This window comes from Hemitrygon akajei, chromosome 16 (genome assembly GCF_048418815.1).
Source record: "Hemitrygon akajei chromosome 16, sHemAka1.3, whole genome shotgun sequence".
Lineage (NCBI taxonomy): Eukaryota > Metazoa > Chordata > Chondrichthyes > Myliobatiformes > Dasyatidae > Hemitrygon > Hemitrygon akajei.
The window spans coordinates 76,397,298-76,416,679 of NC_133139.1; the positions used below are offsets into that span (position 1 = coordinate 76,397,298).

General features: G+C 45.9%; 1 protein-coding gene across 2 annotated transcripts in view; it reads left to right on the forward strand.

Annotated features, from left to right (window-relative positions):
* Positions 1-797: 797 nt before the first annotated feature.
* Positions 798-19,382, forward strand: part of LOC140740198 (zinc finger protein Gfi-1b-like) — a 33,641-nt gene continuing 15,056 nt past the window's right edge. For both annotated transcript variants that reach the window (XM_073069225.1, XM_073069226.1), the window contains exon 1: positions 798-1,145. The gene's annotated coding sequence lies outside the window, so the exon portion shown is untranslated. The remainder of the gene's footprint in view (positions 1,146-19,382) is intronic.

Genomic DNA, 19,382 nt, shown 5'->3' on the forward strand with positions numbered 1-19,382 from the left:
TGTCTGACCTTCTGCCAGAAGATCAGAGAAATGTGGGGAAAAGTTGATGAGGATGGAAAGATAAGAAAGACAGAGTGGTCACTTCTCAAGTGGAATAAATCACAATAGACTGAAGTGATGGCAACTAAACTACACCCTACCCCTCCCAACTCCCGGTTTTGTGAGTGTGTCCTGGGTTCAGACGGGTATCCTAGGTCTCGAATGTAACTGCCCCAGGTCTGTGCAATGTATTCTACAACCTGCAGAGAGTAGCTGCTGATAACTGTGCACCTTAAGGGTGGCAGGGAATGTTTAAGAGCCAAGAAGGAGAAGTGGAGAAAGGGAAGGTGAACTGGAAGAAGGAAAACAAAAGAAGGATGGATTAAAACCCTCAGGTAAAAAAACTACAAGGGATTATACACTGAGATTAAATTTAACACATCTAGCAGGAATGACTAAAAAGTTTAACTTGTTAACTTGCCACACTAATAAATGATGTTGCATTAATACTAAACTGATTAAAGAAATGTATTTGCTCTGCTAACATCAAGCCATAACCTTCTGTGATGAATTTAATGTGAATTTAGAAATAATAGGGAGATTGCCTTCAGTGTTCAGTCTGTGAAACCAAGGTTAATCAGCCAGAAAGATCTAGCAATTCACAGCTCTCAGTTTGTCTCACTGGAAAGCTGCAGAGTCTTTAACACTAACAGGGGTGTGGAGCATGACACTTTCCCAGCAAGATTTTCCCCAGCACATTAGCTCTGGGTTTCAGTGTTAGGTCAGCTGACTCATGATGCCAAATCCTCCAACAGCTTCCCACCTCTTGGCCTGAGATAAACTTACTCAAAATGTCAACTTAGTGCACAAGGCCATAGTCGCAAAGTGTTGAGGCCTGTGCTAATCTGGTTCTGATTTTTTGAGCGAGTCTCACTATAGAAACAGCCCCTCCTCTGCTCGGTGTTGGCCCACTATGACTGACTGAGAAGGGAAACTGTGGTTTCAGAGAGGGCCGGCGCTGGAAGCAACAGTCTTCCACTCTTCTTGCTCGGCGGCCAATGCACAGAGCTCGGCGCAGGCAAACTCTCTCCGTCTGCTCGACAACGACCGCTACATTCCAACCGGACTCCCCCTTTCTCCCAGGATGAACGGCATTCACTTTCACTGTGAGTAGACGTACACGCGGAAATTTGTTTGGCGTCTGAGGCGTTTCTGAGAACTGGTGTGCATGCGGCAGGCTGTGTTATTTATGGTCCGCTCTGGCTCAGCCTGCTCGTTCGGTGATCGGGCTAGAGACAAGAACAGGCACGGCACCAGGGGAGAGGCTCACACTGGGGCATGATGCATAGATGCTAACCCTCACGGGGACACAGTGCGTAGCCACTGATCCTCAGTGGGGCATGGTAGCTGGATTCTCATATTCACTAGAGGATCGTCTCTCTCTGGGACGCATACCTGAACACTGGCTGTCACTGGGGCACAGTGCACAGTCACTGACTCTCCACGGACGTGGCGTGTAGACTCTGACATTTACTGAAGGACTGTCTCTCTCTAGAACACTGTACACCGTTATTAATTCTCTCTGGGACTCTTGCTGGTGCACGTATGTTTTCCATTACACCTGTGCACACGTGTGCATTTCAAAATAAGCTCAACTTTGACTTGGGACTTTGTAGACAGTCACAGACTCACACTGAACTCTCCTTGGTAAGTCAGGATGTTACACGTTTCCCGAGGAGACAAAGCCAAAGGAAACCCGTCACAGTGACAGAGACTGGGGTAGGCTGCTCTTTTGGGCACACGGACGAGGTGGTCCATTCACTGGGTCTGAGTGCAGGTTATTCTTCTCCAGTGTCTCGAAGTGCTCACCAGGGTCCTCCACTGCCGTGAATCTGTCATTAGGTTTGAGGTCTTAGTGTTTGAACTTTATTGCCTCCAGCAGGCGGCTGTGTGGTGCATGGAAGGCAAATGGTGGGTTTTCGTCAGAACTGAAGAAGGGTCTCGGCCCGAAATGTCATCTGTGTACTCTTTTCCATAGATGCTGCCTAACCTGCCGAGTTCCTCCAGCACTTAGTGTGTGTTGCTTGGATTCCCAGCATCTGCAGATTTTCTTGTGATAGGTTTTGATTTTGCTGAGGGTAGCTCCCGAGGAACGGAAAGAAGTTCATGGGTTCGAGGGGGTGACAAGGAGACCATAAAACCATAAGACATAGGATCAGAATTAGGCCATTTGGCCCATCAAGTCTCTCCGCCATTTAGGATTTATTTTTCCTCTCAACCCCATAATCTTTGCCATCACGACTAAGCAGGAACCTGTCACCCTTCACTTTAAATATACCCAATGACTCGGGATCCACAGGCGTCTGTGGCAATGAATCTGACACTGGCTAAACAAATTCCTCCCCATCAGTGTTCTAAAGGAACGTCCTATTCTGAGACTTCGCTCTCTGCTCCTGGACACTCCTATAATTAGAAATGTCTGCTGTACTTCCACTCTATCTAGACGTTCAGTACTTAGTACCTTCACTTAGATCTCCCCCTCATTCTTCTAAACTCCATGAGTGGTGCAGAAATCGATCTTTGGGCTCCTGTTGTGAGGCAGGGGAGGAGAGAACCTTCTGCCTTCTGGGTGCTCATTTCAAGTCCTGGTCTTTGGCGAAGGAGTCAACAACATTGGAGTTTGGCTTCTGTGTCTTTTTCTGGGGGCAAGGCGCACTTGGATCCAGAGTGGATATAACAGAGAGTGAACAGTTAGTTCCCTGTCCACGCCATAGGTGAAGCAAGAGGGAGGTGGGCTGCAGACCTACAGTGGGCACAACTGTGCAGACGGTGGGACCACAAACACGGCCTGTTCGATCTGAGTCTCCCCGGTGCTTGGACCAGTGGTAGAGGATCACAGCCTGGTGGCACCAGAATGGGAACAGAAATCAGCCCAGAGCGAGATTACAATTCCCCCCTCAACCGGAGTTTGGTGGAGTGGGTAAACACTTTCCCCAGTGGTAGGAGCTGCTCTCCACCTTTTGTTGTATGTATTGTCCAGTGAAGATCATATCATTGTCCTTGAGGGTATGGTTTACAGACGTGGATACTGTGCACATGTACTGACTAGTACTGGAAAACAGTATGGAGGCACTGGTCCCGAATGGAAAGTGGTGCACAGACATTGACTCCCCCACTGGATATGGCACACAGGCACTGCCTTGTAAGAGTTCAGTGCACAAGCAGAGACCGACGGAGTCACAGACACTCACTTTCACTGGGGCTCATAACACTGGAATGATGACTCTGGGGGAAGAACTCTGGCAAATGAGTCAGAGCCAGGTTTCATATCACTGGCATGTGTCGTGCAGTTTGTTGACTTTACAGCAGCAGTACAATGCAGAACATAATAATAGAGAAAACATGAATGACAGTAAATATATATATAGTTAAATTAAATAAGGAAATAGAGAAGTAATGGGGTAGTGTTCAATGTCCATTCAGAAATCGGATGGCAGAGGGGAAGAAGCTGTTCCTGAATCATTGAGTGAGTATCTTCAGGCTTCTGTAACTCCTTCCCAATGGTAGCAATGAGTACAAGGCATGACCTGGATGATGGGGGTCCTTACTAATGGACCCCGTTTTTTGAGACATCACTCCTCGATGATGTCCTGGATACTATGGAGGCTAGTGTCCATGATGGAGCTGGCTGTTTACAACTTTCTGCAGCTTACTTCGATCCTGTGGAGTAGCCCCACACCCTTATACCAGAGGGTGATGCAGCCAGTTCGAATGGTCTCCACAGTACATCTGTAGAAATTTGCAAGCGTTTTAGGTGATATACCAAATCTCCTCAAACTCCTAATGAAATATAGCTGCTGTCTTGCCTTCTTTGCTGCTGCATCAATATGTTGGGTCCAGATTAGATCCTCAGAGATGTTCACGCCCAGGAACGTGAAATTGCTCACCCTTTCCACTTCTGATCCCTCTATGAGGACTGGTGTGTGTTCCCTCATCTCGCCCTTTCTGAAGTCCACATTCAAACTGATATAGTACGCGGACAGTGATGCTCATGAGTATCTTTTGTTTAAAAAGATATACATAATGCTTAGAAATACATGTCTCCCTACATTCATTGTACCCATAAGCTAACTTGCTGACTTATAGGGAATCAATACAACTCATGCTCCCTATTAAACAATGCACCCATGATCTGGTCAAATACAGCAATACTTGCTGCCTGATATAGATATATATATCAGAATTCTCCTTGGTGCATGCGGCTAAGCTGGCATTATATGTAGCAGTTAGAACATTGCACATTTACCACATGCTCTTTAAGACCCCCCCCCCCACCATGGGAAACAACTTTGCCACATCCACTCTGTCCATGCCTTTCAACATTCAAAATGTTTCTATGAGGTCCCCCCTCATTTTTCTAAACTCCAAGGAGTACAGTCCAAGAGCGGTCAAACGTTCCTCATATGTTAACCCTCTCATTCCCTGAATAATTCTAGTGAATCTTCTCTGAACCCTCTCCAACGTCAGCACATCCTTTCTTAAATAAGGAGCCCAAAGCTGTACACAGTATTCCAAGTAAGGTCTTACCAGTGCCTTATAGAGCCTCAACATCACATCCCTGTTCCTATTCTCTATTTGTCTAGAAATGAATGCCAACATTGCATTCGCCTTCTTCACCACCGACTCAACCTGGAGGTTAACCTTAAGGGTATCCTGCACGAGGACTCCCAAGTCCCGTTGCATCTCAGAACTTTGAATTCTCTCCCCATTTAAATAATAGTCTGCCCGTTTATTTCTTCTACCAAAATGCGTGACCGTACACTTTCCGACATTGTAATTCATTTGCCACTTCTTTGCCCATTCCCCCAATCTATCCAAGTCTCTCTGCAGACTCTCTGTTTCCTCAGCACTACCCCTCCACCTATCTTTGTATCATCAGCAAACTTAGCCACAAAGCCATCTATTCCATAATCCAAATCGTTGATATACAACGTAAAAGGAAGCGGCCCCAACACGGACCCCTGTGGAACACCACTGGTAACCGGCAGCCAACCAGAATGGGATCCCTTTATTCCCACTCTCTGTTTCCTGCCAATCAACCAACGCTCTATCCACGTATGTAACTTTCAAATGGCTAATGTTATCATGGACACAGAAAAAGGGTAATGATTCTCTCGTGCAGAGTTCAGAGCCATACCTCACTGAGAGATGGGACACTGGTTTTGACCCTCACTGAAGCCTGAAGGCACACACTCAGCGATTCAGGAACAGCTTCTTCCCCTCTGCCATCCGGTTCCTAAATGGACATTGAACCCATGAACACTGCCTCAGTCCTTTCTTATTTCCATTTTCCCACTATTATTTAATTTAACTATTATATATACACACTTATTGTAATTCATGGCTTTTTTCTATTGTTCTGTATGCTTTGTGTTGCTGCTGCAAAGACAATTAATTTCACGACAGATGCTGGTGATATTAAACCTGATTCTGATTCTGATTCTGGAAGGCAAGACACTGTCTTGCAACAATGCTGTGCTGACAGTTTTTGCCACTATAAGCTGTTCAAAGAGGCTTTTTTTCTTATATACACTGATTATCTGCAGGAATAGTTTGTTTAGCAGAAGATGCCATTCCTTTAGCTCTACAACAGAACTGGCTCTCCATCCCCCTCTAGGGTTCAGATGAGCACACTGCATGATTCCTGATTAACACACACAAAATGCTGGAGGAACTCAGCAGGTCAGGCAGCATCTATGGAGAGGAATAAACAGTCAACATTGTGGGCTGAGACCCTTCTCTAGTCAAGGTCTTGGCCTAAAATATTGACTGTTTATTTCTCTCCATTGATGCTGCCTGACTTGCAGAGTTCCTCTAGCTTTTTGTGTGTGTTGTTCTGGATTTCCAGCATCTGCAGAGCCTCTTCTGTTTGCAGATCGTTGGCTCAATGCTTCAAATTACTGCTCAGTTCCCCAATCATCTACATTGACACAAGACCTCAGTATGTTCCCTTTCCACTTAGCAAAACATACATTGCAATAGCATGGTGATACTGAGGTTTTGTGTCAATCTTTCTTGGGTTCTGTAGATGTCACTTCTGGATTGGGTCAGTATTATTTAAGACTTGCAAATTTTTAAGAGACCCAAGCTGAGGTGGGATGGCGAGTGTGTGTTGGGGCAGATGTGAAGGGGCTTCAGGAAGACAGGGAAAATTGAAAATGAGAATGTGGCAGATGGAATAGAAGGTGAGAAATGTGGGCTCACCCACTCTGAAAGTGAAGCAGGAAAGCAAAGGGTCTCACTCATGGTGACAGAGTGGGAAAGCTCAACGGAGAAGGAAGAATGACCAGGAGTGGGAGGAGTTCTTGATTATGTCTTCAGCTTTCCCAAGGCAGTGGGATGTGTAAGTGGAGTTAAGGAGGGGTCACTGGTTTTCATGGAGGACTTGACCATGTTTGCCCTGACTTGAGGCAGAAGTCATTATTTTGTATGAAACAGAAAGTGGTTTAGAATTGAGGTAAGGACTTTCTCCACTAACGCTGAATTGCTGGAGTCCTCCCTGTCTCTTTGCCGGCTCAGCCGTTGGCTTCACTTAAAGCAGTGAGGCACACATTTGTGGAGTTTAAGGGAACGAAGGGAAAAGGGGATATGGCAGGAAAATAGCACTGAGGTGGAGAAGCAGTTGTGAACATGATGAGTGCCAGGTAACTGACACCTGCTCCTGGTTTGAATAGAAGGTCAAGCAGCTCCTGTGGGAGGAAACCAGTTGTCAATGTTTCAGATCCAAACCCTGAATCAGGACCTGGGTTCTGATTTTCCCTGAAGCATCAACAGTTGCTTCCCGGCACTCCCCCCACCACCCCCCACAGATGCAGCCTGCCCCGCTGGGTTGCTCCAGCAGATCGTTTGTCGCTCCACATTCCAGCATCTGAAGTTGTATGTGCCCAGATCAGCCAGCACACCACATTCACTGTCAGAGACCAAACGATGAAACACAACTCAGTGGCTGCACACCCTTTTGGCTGCAGTAACTGTACTTGATGATCCCTGTTCGGCAAGATTCCCAAGCTTCATGCTCTCAAGTCCTTGTGTAGAGTACCACCAGCTAAAATGGCTGCTGGTACCTCAGTAAAACACCCAACATAACCAAAAACCCCACCCATCCAGAACATTCTGTCTTCCATTGGGCAGACGATGCAAAAGCCTGAAAATTCTATTACAATAATATTCAACATTGTTTAATTTCATTTCCAGTACAAAAGTGTAAAGGTGAACAAAATAATTGGATCAAGCGCAACACAAACAAAAATGTAATAAGATAAAGACCACAATTTTTTTTTAAACCACAATAAATATAAATACATTAGAGAGCTTATATACATAGATTAATCATATGTACATAAAGTAACATTAGGCACAGGAGTGTGCGTACATAAGGTGACTGACAGGAAATGATAAAGCAGTGTGGTTGGGAATGTGGAGGGGTGGGTTAGTGGTGATTGGGAATGTGGAGGGGTGGGTTAGGGTGGTTGGGAATGTGGAGGGGTGGGTTAGTGGTGGTTGGGAATGTGGAGGGGTGGGTTAGTGGGTGATTGGGAATGTGGAGGGGTGGGTTAGTGGGTGATTGGGAAGGTGGAGGGGTGGGATAGGGTGGTTGGGAATGTGGAGGGGTGGGTTAGGGTGGTTGGGAATGTGGAGGGGTGGGTTAGTGGTGATTGGGAATGTGGAGGGGTGGGTTAGTGGTGATTGGGAATGTGGAGGGGTGGGTTAGGGTGGTTGGGAATGTGGAGGGGTGGGTTAGGGTGGTTGGGAATGTGGAGGGGTGGGTTGGTGGTTGGGAATGTGGAGGGGTGGGTTAGGGTGGTTGGGAATGTGGAAGGGTGGGTTAGTGGTGATTGGGAATGTGGAGGGGTGGGTTAGTGGTTGGGAATGTGGAGGGGTGGGTTAGTAGTGGTTGGGAATGTGGAGGGGTGGGTTAGTGGGTGATTGGGAATGTGGAGGGGTGGGTTAGGGTGGTTGGGAATGTGGAAGGGTGGGTTAGTGGTTGGGAATGTGGAGGGGTGGGTTAGTGGTGGTTGGGAATGTGAAGGGGTGGGTTAGTGGGTGATTGGGAATGTGGAGGGGTGGGTTAGGGTGGTTGGGAATGTGGAGGGGTGGGTTAGTGGTGATTGGGAATGTGGAGGGGTGGGTTAGGGTGGTTGGGAATGTGGAGGGGTGGGTTAGTGGTTGGGAATGTGGAGGGGTGGGTTAGTGGTGGTTGGGAATGTGAAGGGGTGGGTTAGTGGGTGATTGGGAATGTGGAGGGGTGGGTTAGGGTGGTTGGGAATGTGGAGGGGTGGGTTAGTGGTGATTGGGAATGTGGAGGGGTGGGTTAGGGTGGTTGGGAATGTGGAGGGGTGGGTTAGTGGTTGGGAATGTGGAGGGGTGGGTTAGGGTGGTTGGGAATGTGGAGGGGTGGGTTAGTGGGTGATTGGGAATGTGGAGGGGTGGGTTAGGGTGGTTGGGAATGTGGAGGGGTGGGTTAGTGGGTGATTGGGAATGTGGAGGGGTGGGCTAGTGGGTGATTGGGAATGTGGAGGGGTGGGTTAGTGGGTGATTGGGAATGTGGAGGGGTGGGTTAGTGGGTGATTGGGAATGTGGAGGGGTTGGTTAGTGGGTGGAGGTGTTGATTAGCCTTACTACTTAGGGAAATTAACTGTTTCAGTCTTGTGGTCCTCGCGTGGATGTTATGTAGCTGATGGGAGTGGGACAAACAGTCCATGAGCAGAGTGGGTCGGATCCTTCATGTTACTGACCATTGCCCGACACCTTTCTGTATGTATGTCCTTGATGGCGCATAGGCTGTTGCTGGTAGTACTTTGGACAGTTTTGACTACCCATTCTAGAGTTTTCCAGTCCACTGTAGTGAGGTCTCTGTACCATGCAGTGATGCCGTACACTATGATACTGTGCGTCTGTAAGAATATGTGAGCATAGATGTGCATAGTCCATCGCTCTTCACCCTCAATGGAAAGAAGAGGCATTGGTCAGCTTTTCTCATTGTGTGGAATGTGCTTTGGGACCCTGAGAAATGTGCAATATGTGCACTCCCTGGAGTTCAAAACTCCTCGGTTTCCACTGCTGTGCCGTTGATGTAACGCGGGGTGAGTTCTCCTAACGTCATTAACCATCCCCTTTATCTGGTTGACGGTGTGGAAGAGGTTATTCACCTGGCACCAGGCCGCGGGCTCTTTCACCACCTCCCTGTAGGCCGTCTCATTGTTGCTGGTGATGAGCCACACCATTCTCTCATCACTCACAAACTGAACGATGTGTTTTCTCGGGTGTTTGGTCGTGGAACCGTGTGTGAGCAGAGTGTACAGAAACAGGCTCGGCACATGGCCCTAATTGGCACGTGTGTGGTGGATGATGGGGAGGGAAGAGCAGTTGTGCATTCAGACTACCTGAGGTCTGTTGATGGACTCCTGACCTCACAATCAACCTCGTTATGATCTTGCACTTTGTTTACCTGCACTGCACTTTCTTGGCGGTTGTTACACATCATTCTGCATTAGCACATAGAACATTACAGCATAGTACAGGCCCCTAGGCCCTCAATGTTGTGCCAACCTACTCTAAGACCAATCTAACCCATCCCTCTATACAGCCCTCCATTTTTCTATCAAGCATGTGCCTATCTAAGAGTTCCTCAAATACTCCTACTATATCTGCCCCTACTATCTTCCCTGGGTGTGTTCCACACACCCACACCACTGTGTAAAGAATCTACCTCTGAAACCACCACCTCCCCGCCCGCCATACTTCAATCACCTTAAAATCACGTCCCCTTGTATTAGCCATGTCTGCCCTGATAATAAGCCTCTGGCTACGTACTCTGTCTATGCCTCATACCATGCTGTACACCTTTAACAAATCACCTTTCATCCTCCTTCACTCCAAAGAGAAAAGTCCTATCTTCATAAGACATGTGCCCTAGTCCAGGCAGCATCCTAGTAAATCTCCTCTACACCCACTCTAAAGCTTCCACACTCTTCCTATAATGAGGTGACCAGATATGAACACAATATTTCAAGTGTGGCTAATGAAGATCAACACATCATACACCTTCCTAACAACCCTATCAACTTATGCAGCAACTTCAGGAGATCTATAGACGTTTACCCTAAGATCCCTCAGTTCCTCCACACTGCCTAGAATCCTGCCATTGACTCTGTATTCTGCCTTCTGACCTTCCAAAATGAATCACTTCTCATTTTTGGGATTGAAATCCATCTGCTCTGCCACTTCTCAGTCCGGTTCTGCATCCTGTTAATGTCCCATTGCAGCCTACAACATTCCTCCAAATTATCCACAACTCCGCCAAACCTCGTATCATCTGCAAACCTACTAACTCATCCTTACACTTCCGCATCTAAGTCATTTATAAAAATCACAAAGAGTAGGGGTTACAGAGCAGACTCACCATTGGTCACTGAGCTCCAGGCAGAATACTCTCCATCACTACCACCCTCTGTCTTCCACTGGCAAGCCAATTGTATCCACACAGCCAAGTTTTCCAGGATCCCATGCCTCCTGATTTTCTGAATGAGTCTATCTTGGGGAAAACTTATGAAACGCCTTACTAAAATCCATAAACACCACATTCTCAGCTGTACCTTTATCAATGTGCTTTGTCACATCCTCAAAGAATTCAGTCAGGATCATGAGGCACGACCTACCCCTCACAAAGCCACGCTGACTATCCCTAATCAAACTATGCTTCTTCAAATACTCGTAAATCCTGTCTCTACGGATCCTCTCCAATATTTTGCCCTCCACTGAAGTAAAACTCACTGGTCTACAAAACCCAGGATTATCCCTACTCCCTTTCTTGAACGATGGAATAGCGTTTGCGACCCTCCAATCATCTGATACTACAGTATTCCTGTTCCCAGTGAGAATGCAAAGATCGTCGCCAAAGGCACAGCAATCTCTTCCCTCACGTTCCGTAGTAACTTGGGTATATCCTGTCCGGCCCCACAATTTATCTTTTCAGATGTTTTCCAAAATCTCTAGCCTATCCTCTTTCATGACATCAAACTATTCCAGCATATCAACCTGTCTTATCTGTCCTCATGTTAGGCAAAGTGAATACTGAAGCAAATTATTCATTAAGGACCTCACCTACCTCCTTCGACTCCAGGCACAGTTTCCTTTTCTATCACCGATCGGTCCTACCCTCACTCTGGTCATCCTCTGTTACGATTTACCTTGTTCTACTTGAATGTACTGTGAAATGATCGGATCTGTATGAACGGTATGCAAGACAAGCATGTCACTGTATCTCGGTAAGTGGGACAATAATAAACCAATTCCATTTCAGTGACATCTCACACTCACAGCTTCTACAGTAATGATGATCAGCATGCAGCCCTTAAAACAATTATCTTTATCTGCTTTGCCTCCCAATAATTTAATACAGTATCTGCCAATCAGAATGGGATGGACAAGGTTCCCACACTAGACCCACATTGGATTATTGATTTCATTTTAGATATCTTCCAAGGAATCATGGTGGGAGGTTATTACAGGAAAACTTGAGTCTTTTCCCAGAACAAACAAGAGAAAACCTGCAGATGCTGGGAATCCAAGCAATGCACACAAAATGCTGGAGGAACTCAAGCAGGTCAAAACAGTATCGATGGAAAAGAGTAAACAGTCAACATTTCAGACCGAGACCCTTCACCAGGACTGGAGAATAAATGATGAGAGGTTACAGCAAGATGATGGGGAGAGGGAAGGAAGAAGTACAAGGTGGTAGATGATTGGTGAAACCAGAAGAGGGGGAGGGATGAAGTAGAGAGCTGGGAAGTTGATTGATGAAAGACACAAAGGACTGGAGATGGGGGAATAGAAACATAGAAAATAGGTGCAGGAGTAGGCCATTCGGCCCTTCGAGCCTGCACCGCCATTCAGTATGATCATGGCTGATCATCCAACTCAGAACCCTGTACCTGCTTTCTCTGATAGGAGAGGACAGAAGACCATTCAAGAAAGGGAAGGGGGAGGAGCACCAGAGGGAGGTGACGGGCAGGTAAAGAGATAAGGTCAAAGAGGGAAATGGGAATGGGGAATGGTGAAGGGGGTAATTACCAGGAGTTCAAGAAATTGGTGTTCAGGCCATCAAGTTGGAGGCTACCCAGACGGAATATAAGATGTTGCTCCTCCAACCTGAGTGTGGCCTCATCGCGAGAGAAGAGAAAACCACAGACTGACATGTTGGGATGGGAATGGGAAGTGGAATTAAAATGGGTTGCCACCAGGAGATCTGGTAGACAGAGCGTAGGTGCTCAGAGAAGCAGTCTGCCAATTCTCGCCAGGTCTCACCAATATACAGGATGCTACACCAGGACTATGGTGCCAACCACCCTGAGTGTACCACAGGGAGACCAACTTGAACAAGGACTTGTACATATGTTACAGTTTTCAGCAGTTTCCAAAATGTTTGACAATTGACAGGGTATTTCTGAAGTGGATATCTTTTAGAATGATTCCATAAAGGGGGACCTGTGGTACAGCTTCAAATAAAGCAGCAATAATTAAGATATGAAGTACAGATCATAACTTTGTAGAGGTATCAGAATCAGGTTTAGTATTATTGGCATATATTGTAAAATTTGATAACTTTGCAACAGCAGTACAATGCAAAACATAATAATAGAAAAAATTGAATTACAGTAAGTATATATATATTGTTCAATTAAATAAGTAGTGCAAAGCAAAAATGGAAATAAAAAGTAGTGAGGTAGTGTTCATGGGTTCAATGTCCATTCTGAAATTGGATGGCAGATGGGAAGAAGCTGTTCCTGAATCATTGACTGTGTGGCTTCCTCCTTCCCGACAGTAGCAGTGGGAAGAGGGCATATCCCACGTGCTGGGGGTCCTTAATGATGGATGTCACCTTTTAGAGGCAGCACCTCAAAAATGATTTGTGGTATGATTTGTAGCGGTTATAGATAGCCAGGCGTGCGTGTCTCCTGGAACCCAGGTGCAGTGCGTGTATCCTCAGACCCAGAAATATGTATCCTAAGACTCAGATGTAATTGTGTCGGGGAATCTGTGTATGTGTGTACCCTGGAACCTGGCTGGGTGTCCTGTGTCTCTGAGTATTTATTTAGCCAAGGAGTTAGTCGCAGTTTGGACATGGTGCTTTAGAGTTTCCAGGTAGTGGATGTTGATAGCTGCACTGTAGGGGGAACAGAGTGACTGAACATAATTAAGGATTGGAAAAAGAAATGGAGAGAAGAGAAAGAAGATACTGTAGGATTAACAGCTGCAGAGAAAGAGACTTAGAAGTGTTAGTTCTATCAGGAATGATTAAACAGTTTAATTTGTTCCTTTTATAGCCATATTAATTAACTGATGTTACATTAACTGGAAGGTGTTTAAAAAAATGTTTTTGCACTGTTACTGTTAATTACCAACTGTAACCCTCTACTGCAGGCTCCTAAAAATAACAGGGAGGTTTTCTCAGTGACATCAAGGGCAGAATGGTGTTAATTAGCCAGCAAGATCTAGAGATTCACAGCTGTCAGTTCATCTCACGGGGAAGCTGCTGTGACTTTAACACTCACAGGGATGTGGGGCTGTGAACTTACTGACACTTTCCCGGCAAGATTTTCCCCAGCGCTCGAGCTCTGGGTTTTGGTGTTAGGTGGGCTGACTCAACAACACCAGAATCTCCAACAGCTTCCCACCTCTTGGTGTGAGATAAAGTTGCTCAAAATGTCAACTTAATGCACAGGGTCAGATTGCAACATGTCGAGCCCTGTGCTAATTTGGTTTTGATTTTGTGGGGGTGAGTCTCGCTGAATATACAGCCCCTCCCTGCTTAATGCAGTTCTGTTGCTTGAGAAGGGAAATTGTGGTTTCAGTGCTTGCTGGGCACAAGGTCTACAACACGGACACTTTGTACTTCGGCCTATTACTTGCCACATGACAAACTTGTTGCCCTCTCTTCTCAATGCGCACAAAATGCTGGAGGAACTCAGCAAGTGTGGCAGTATTAGTGGGTAGGAATAAAGAGTTGACGTTTCAGGCCTAGACCCTTCATTGGGACTGGAAAGGAAAGGGGCAGAAGCTCCGGGCCTGGAACATCGATCTGCTGCTTGACTTGCTGAGTTCCTCCAGCAATTTGCGTGTGTTGCTGTAGGTCTCCAGCAAATGCAGAATGTCTGGTGTTTACCACTCTCTGCCTCTTCTGTGCATGTGACACACTGGCTCACAGCGTCCATCAGATGTTTAACATCATGTGTCCAAAATTCTACTCTACGTATGACGATTTCAACAGAATGGGCCTTAGATTTGGGGCTGCCTCGCGGCAGTCTGAGGCCTGATTCTGATTATTGTGTGGCCTGAGAGGTCCCCAGTCTACCTTCCTGCAGGGTGCATTTTCCACCATTCCTTCCCCTTCCCCTATTTCCCCCTTTCACTTCTTCTCACCTGCCCATCATTTCCCCTTTAATCCCCTCCACCTTCCCTTTCGCCTAAATTGTCCACTCTCCTCTCCTATCTCATTCTTTCTTCTCCAGCCCTTGACCTTTCCCACCCAACTGGCTCCACCAAGACAGCCTCTTTTCCCTCAACCCACATGTTTACTAGGACATCTTCTCCCTTCCTTCCCAGTCCTGAAGAAGTGTCCTGGCCTGTAACATTGACTATTTATTCATTTCCATAGATGCTGCCTGACCTGCTGAGTTCCTCCAGCACTTTGTTTCTGTTGCTCTGGATTTCCAGCTCTTGTGTTTGTGATTTAATTCTCCAACATCGCTTCCTTCCCAGCCAGCTGATTGTTCACCTTCCCTTTCCCAGACTGCTGGGCTAAATAAATACTAAGAGACACAGGACACGCTTTCCCCACATTTCCTTCATCCCCACCCTGAAGATTCCCACTCCAAATCCCAATCCCTTGTCAGTCACTGCCCCCTCCATATTTCTGTCCTCTGCCTGATTTGCCAAAGCCCAGTTCACAATCTCAAATTTCACTGTAGTCTCCCAATCCCTACCACGCCATCATTCTCTCTCCATACCCTGATTCCCTCTCCATATCCTCACTCCACAAGCTCTCTAACACCCTGTGCAATGTATACTCACTATAACAACAGTCACTGCAGTCATTGTCTGAGTAGTCCTACAGGCAAATCAGTCACCATACAAGATATAAACAGGAGAGATTCTGCAGGTACTGGAACTCTTGAGCAACACATGTAAAAAGCAGCAGGGACTCAGCAAGTCAGGCAGCATCTATGGAGGGTCTCATTTTGGCTGAGACCCTTCATCGGGATGCACAAGAGAGTGCAGATTGCAACTTCATTTATTTCAGCACAGTTATTTTGAGCAAAATGGCCTTGGTGGTGTTGCAACTGCACGGTGATTATGCACAATATCATCATTTTTTTGCAGAAGCTGCTGTACTTACACTCAGCATATCAGCTCGCAGACTCATTCACTTTGCACAACATCTTCATCATCTCTTTAAGAGTGACTATGAATAGCCACTGATGAAACTGCTCACTTTACAACTAGGTCACTACTCCGCGTACCACAACACCCCAAAGGCCTCTACGCTCTTCCTGATCAAGCACGCCCAACACAACCATTTTGACAACATGGCCATCATATACAAAGTGCAACGGTTCCATTTAATGTCAGAGAATGTATATGGTATACGACCTGAAATTCCTGCTCTTCACAGACGCCCAGGAAACTGAAAGAAAACCCAAAGAATGAAAGGCAGGAAAATGTTAGAACCACAAAATCCCCCTCCCATGCACAAGTAGCAGCATTCACCCTCCCCCACATTCCAGCAGGAAGTGCCCAACCACCAAGCAAGCAGTAGCAAGGCCCTCAAAGAGCCCATGATGTACAGTCCAAGAAAAACTGTAGTCCATAGCCCAGCCTTCAACATGCTGCAGGCTCTCTCTCCCACTAACAGGGGAGCAGTCAGACAAAAATATTAGTGGTTCATATAGTGTCTGTAGATAACAGAGTTGCTATACAGCTTGGGGATCGGGCGACGTGCTCCCAGCACGCAAAGCAGTCGCTATCCACAGTGAGGACAGTACTGTGGCCCGGCTAGTAGATCAGCTGACTCAAGACTCAGGTTCAATCCTGACCGCTGGTGCTGCCTACGTGGAGCTTGTTTGTCCCACTTGTCACCATGCGGGCTTCTGCTGGATGTCACGTCGCAGGACGATTACTTGGCTGCAATGAGCTGTGCCTGGGTGAGTGGTTGAATGGGAGGGCAGAGTTGGTGATAATGGGAGGAGAAATAGAAAATAAGATTAATGTAGAGTTGGTGTAGATCATGTTTGGTGGCCACCACAGACTCAATGGGCTGAAGGGTCTGTTTCTCTCTTGTTTCTCTGTACGAGCACAGTACTCAATTAAGATGCACATCTCCATCGATATGTGAACAGTTATAAGACAAGGTCACTGTATCATGATCACAGTATAACAAGATTAGGAGCCCCTCAGGGCTGCGTACTGAGTCCCCTCCTTTACTCTCTGTACACCCATGACTGTGTCGCCACCCACAGCTCCAATCTGCTAATTAAATTTGCCGATGACACCACATTGATTGGCCTTATCTCAAATAATAATGAGGCAGCCTACAGGGAAGAAATTATCTCTCTGACACAGTGGTGTCAAGGAAACAACCTCTCCCTCATTGTCACAAAAACAAAGGAGCTGGTTGTGGATTACAGGAGGAATGGAGATGGGCTAACCCCTATTGACATCAATGGATCTGGGGTTGAGAGGGCAAACAGCTTCAAGTTCCTCGGCATACACATCACCGAGGACCTCACGTGGTCTGTACACACCTGCTGTGTGGTGAAAAAGGCACAACAGCGCCTCTTTCACTTCAGACTGTTGAGGAAGTTTGGTATGGGCCTTCAAATCCTAAGAACTTTCTACAGGGGCACAATTGAGAACATCCTGACTGGCTGCATCACTGCCTGGTATGGGAAATGTACCTCCCTCAATCACAGGACTCTGCAGAGAGTGGTGCGGACAGCCCAGCACATCTGTAGTTGTAAACCTCCCATGATTCAGGACATTTACAAGGACAGGTGACTAAAAAGGGCCCGTAGGATCACTGGGGACCCAAATCAACCCAACCACAATCTATTCCAGCAGCTACCATCTGGAAAATGGTACTGCAGCATAAAAGCCAGGACCAACAGGCTCTGGGACAGCTTCTTCCACCAGGCCATCAGACTGATGAACTCATGCTGACTTGAGTGTGCTCTATATTACATTGACTGTTCTATTTATTATAAATTATTATAAATCACTATGATTGCACATGGCACATTTAGATGGAGATGGAACATAAAGATTTTTACTCTTCATGTATGTGAAGGATGTAAGAAATAAAGTCAATACAATTCAATACAGTAGGAATTGAATTGAATTGAATGATCTTTATTGTCATTATACATAGATACAATGAAACTCTGTTTGGCTTCCTCTCAGGCAATCAAACAAAGCGGTAGATAAAAACAAGACAATAATAGAAAAACTGTATTAAATAGATAAATAGATTACTGTATCCAGCATGGTCCATATTCAAAATACAAGGTAAATTTAAAAATTCAAACTTAACAGTAAATTAATTATCAAAGTGTGCATTTGTTACCATATACTATCTTAAGATTCATTTCCTGGCAGGCATTTACAAGAAAAAGAAATACAATACAATAGAATTTTACAAGAAAATGAAGTTCAAAGTAAAGGTATTATCAAAGTATATGTATGTCACCATATACAGCCTGAGATTCATTTTCTTGTGGGCATACTCAATAATTCCATAGGATAATAACCATAGCAGAATCAATGAAAGACCACACCAACTTGGGTCAACCAGTGCAAATGCAAAAATAAAGAAATAATAATAAATAAATAAGAAATAAATACTGAGAACATAAGATGAAGAATCCTTGAAAGTAAGTCCATAGGCTGTGGGAGCATTTCAGTGATGGGGTGTGTGAAGTTATCCCTCTGGTTCAAGAGTCTGATGGTTGAGGGGTAATAACTATTCCTGAACCTGGTGGTGTGAGTCCTGAAGCTCAGTAACAAAGACTGACAAACAATCAATCTGCAAAAGAAGACAAAATATGCAAATAAAAGTAATACTGAGAACATGTAATAAAGAATCTTTGAAAGTGAGACCGTAGGTTGTAGAATCAGTTCAGAGTTGTGATTAATTATCGATGCCGGTTCAGGAGCCTGATGGTTGTAAGGTTCCTGAACCTGGTGGCGTGGGATCTAAGGTTTCAATACCTCCTGCCAAAGGGTAGTAGTGAGAAGAAGGCATGGCCTGGATGGTGGGAGTCTTTGATGATGGATGCTGCACTCCATGTAACTTCGATAGATGTGTAGTTGACTGATGGCATCACAGCTTGACATAGAAGCACTAATGCCCTTGAGTGGAAAATCCTACAAAAAGTAGTGGATTTGGCCCAGTCCATCATGGGTAAAGCCCTCCCCACAATTAAGCACACCAACATGAAATGCTGTCGCAGGAAAGCAGCATCCATGATCAGGGACCCCCACCACTACACGCTGTCTCTTCTCACTGCTGCCATCAGGAGCCTCAGGGCTCGCACCACCACATTTAGAATTAGTTCTCAAGCTAGAATAGTGGGTGCCGTGAGATCGGATGCTGGAAATCCAACTTTTTATCACTTGCTGTACATCAACAGAGATTATAGATTAACATGTACATCAAAACATCAAAATGTGTCACTTGTGCCAACAACCTGTGCTCAGTTCAGGTCACCTCCCTACAGGAACAATGTGGAAACCATAGAAATGGTGCAGAGGAGATTTACAAGGATGCTGCCTGGATTGGGGAGCATTCCTTACAAGAAAAGGTTGAGTGAACTTGGCTTTTTCTCCTTGGAGCGAAAGAGGATGAGAGGTGACCTGATAGAGGTGTACAAAAAGATGAGAGGCATTGATAGTGTGAATAGTCAGACACTTTTCCCAGGGCTGAAATGGCTAGCACGAACGTTCATAGTTTTAAGGTGCTAGGGAGTAGGTACAGAGGAGATATCAGGGGTAAGTTTTGTATACAGTGAGTGGTGAGTGCATGGAATGGGCTGCCGGCAACGGTGGTGGAGGCAGATACGATAGGGTCTTTTAAGAGGCTCCTGGATAGATACATGGAAATATAGAGGGCTATGGGTAACCCTAGCTAATTTCAAAGGTAAGGACACATTTGGCACAGCCTTGTGGGTCGAAGGGCCTGTATTGTGCTGTAGGTTTTCTATGCTTCTTTGTTTTTAAGTTTCTAACCTACACAGTCCAAGAATGTGCTGGGGCAGCCCACAGGTGTCATTGTGCTTCGGGAGCCAAAG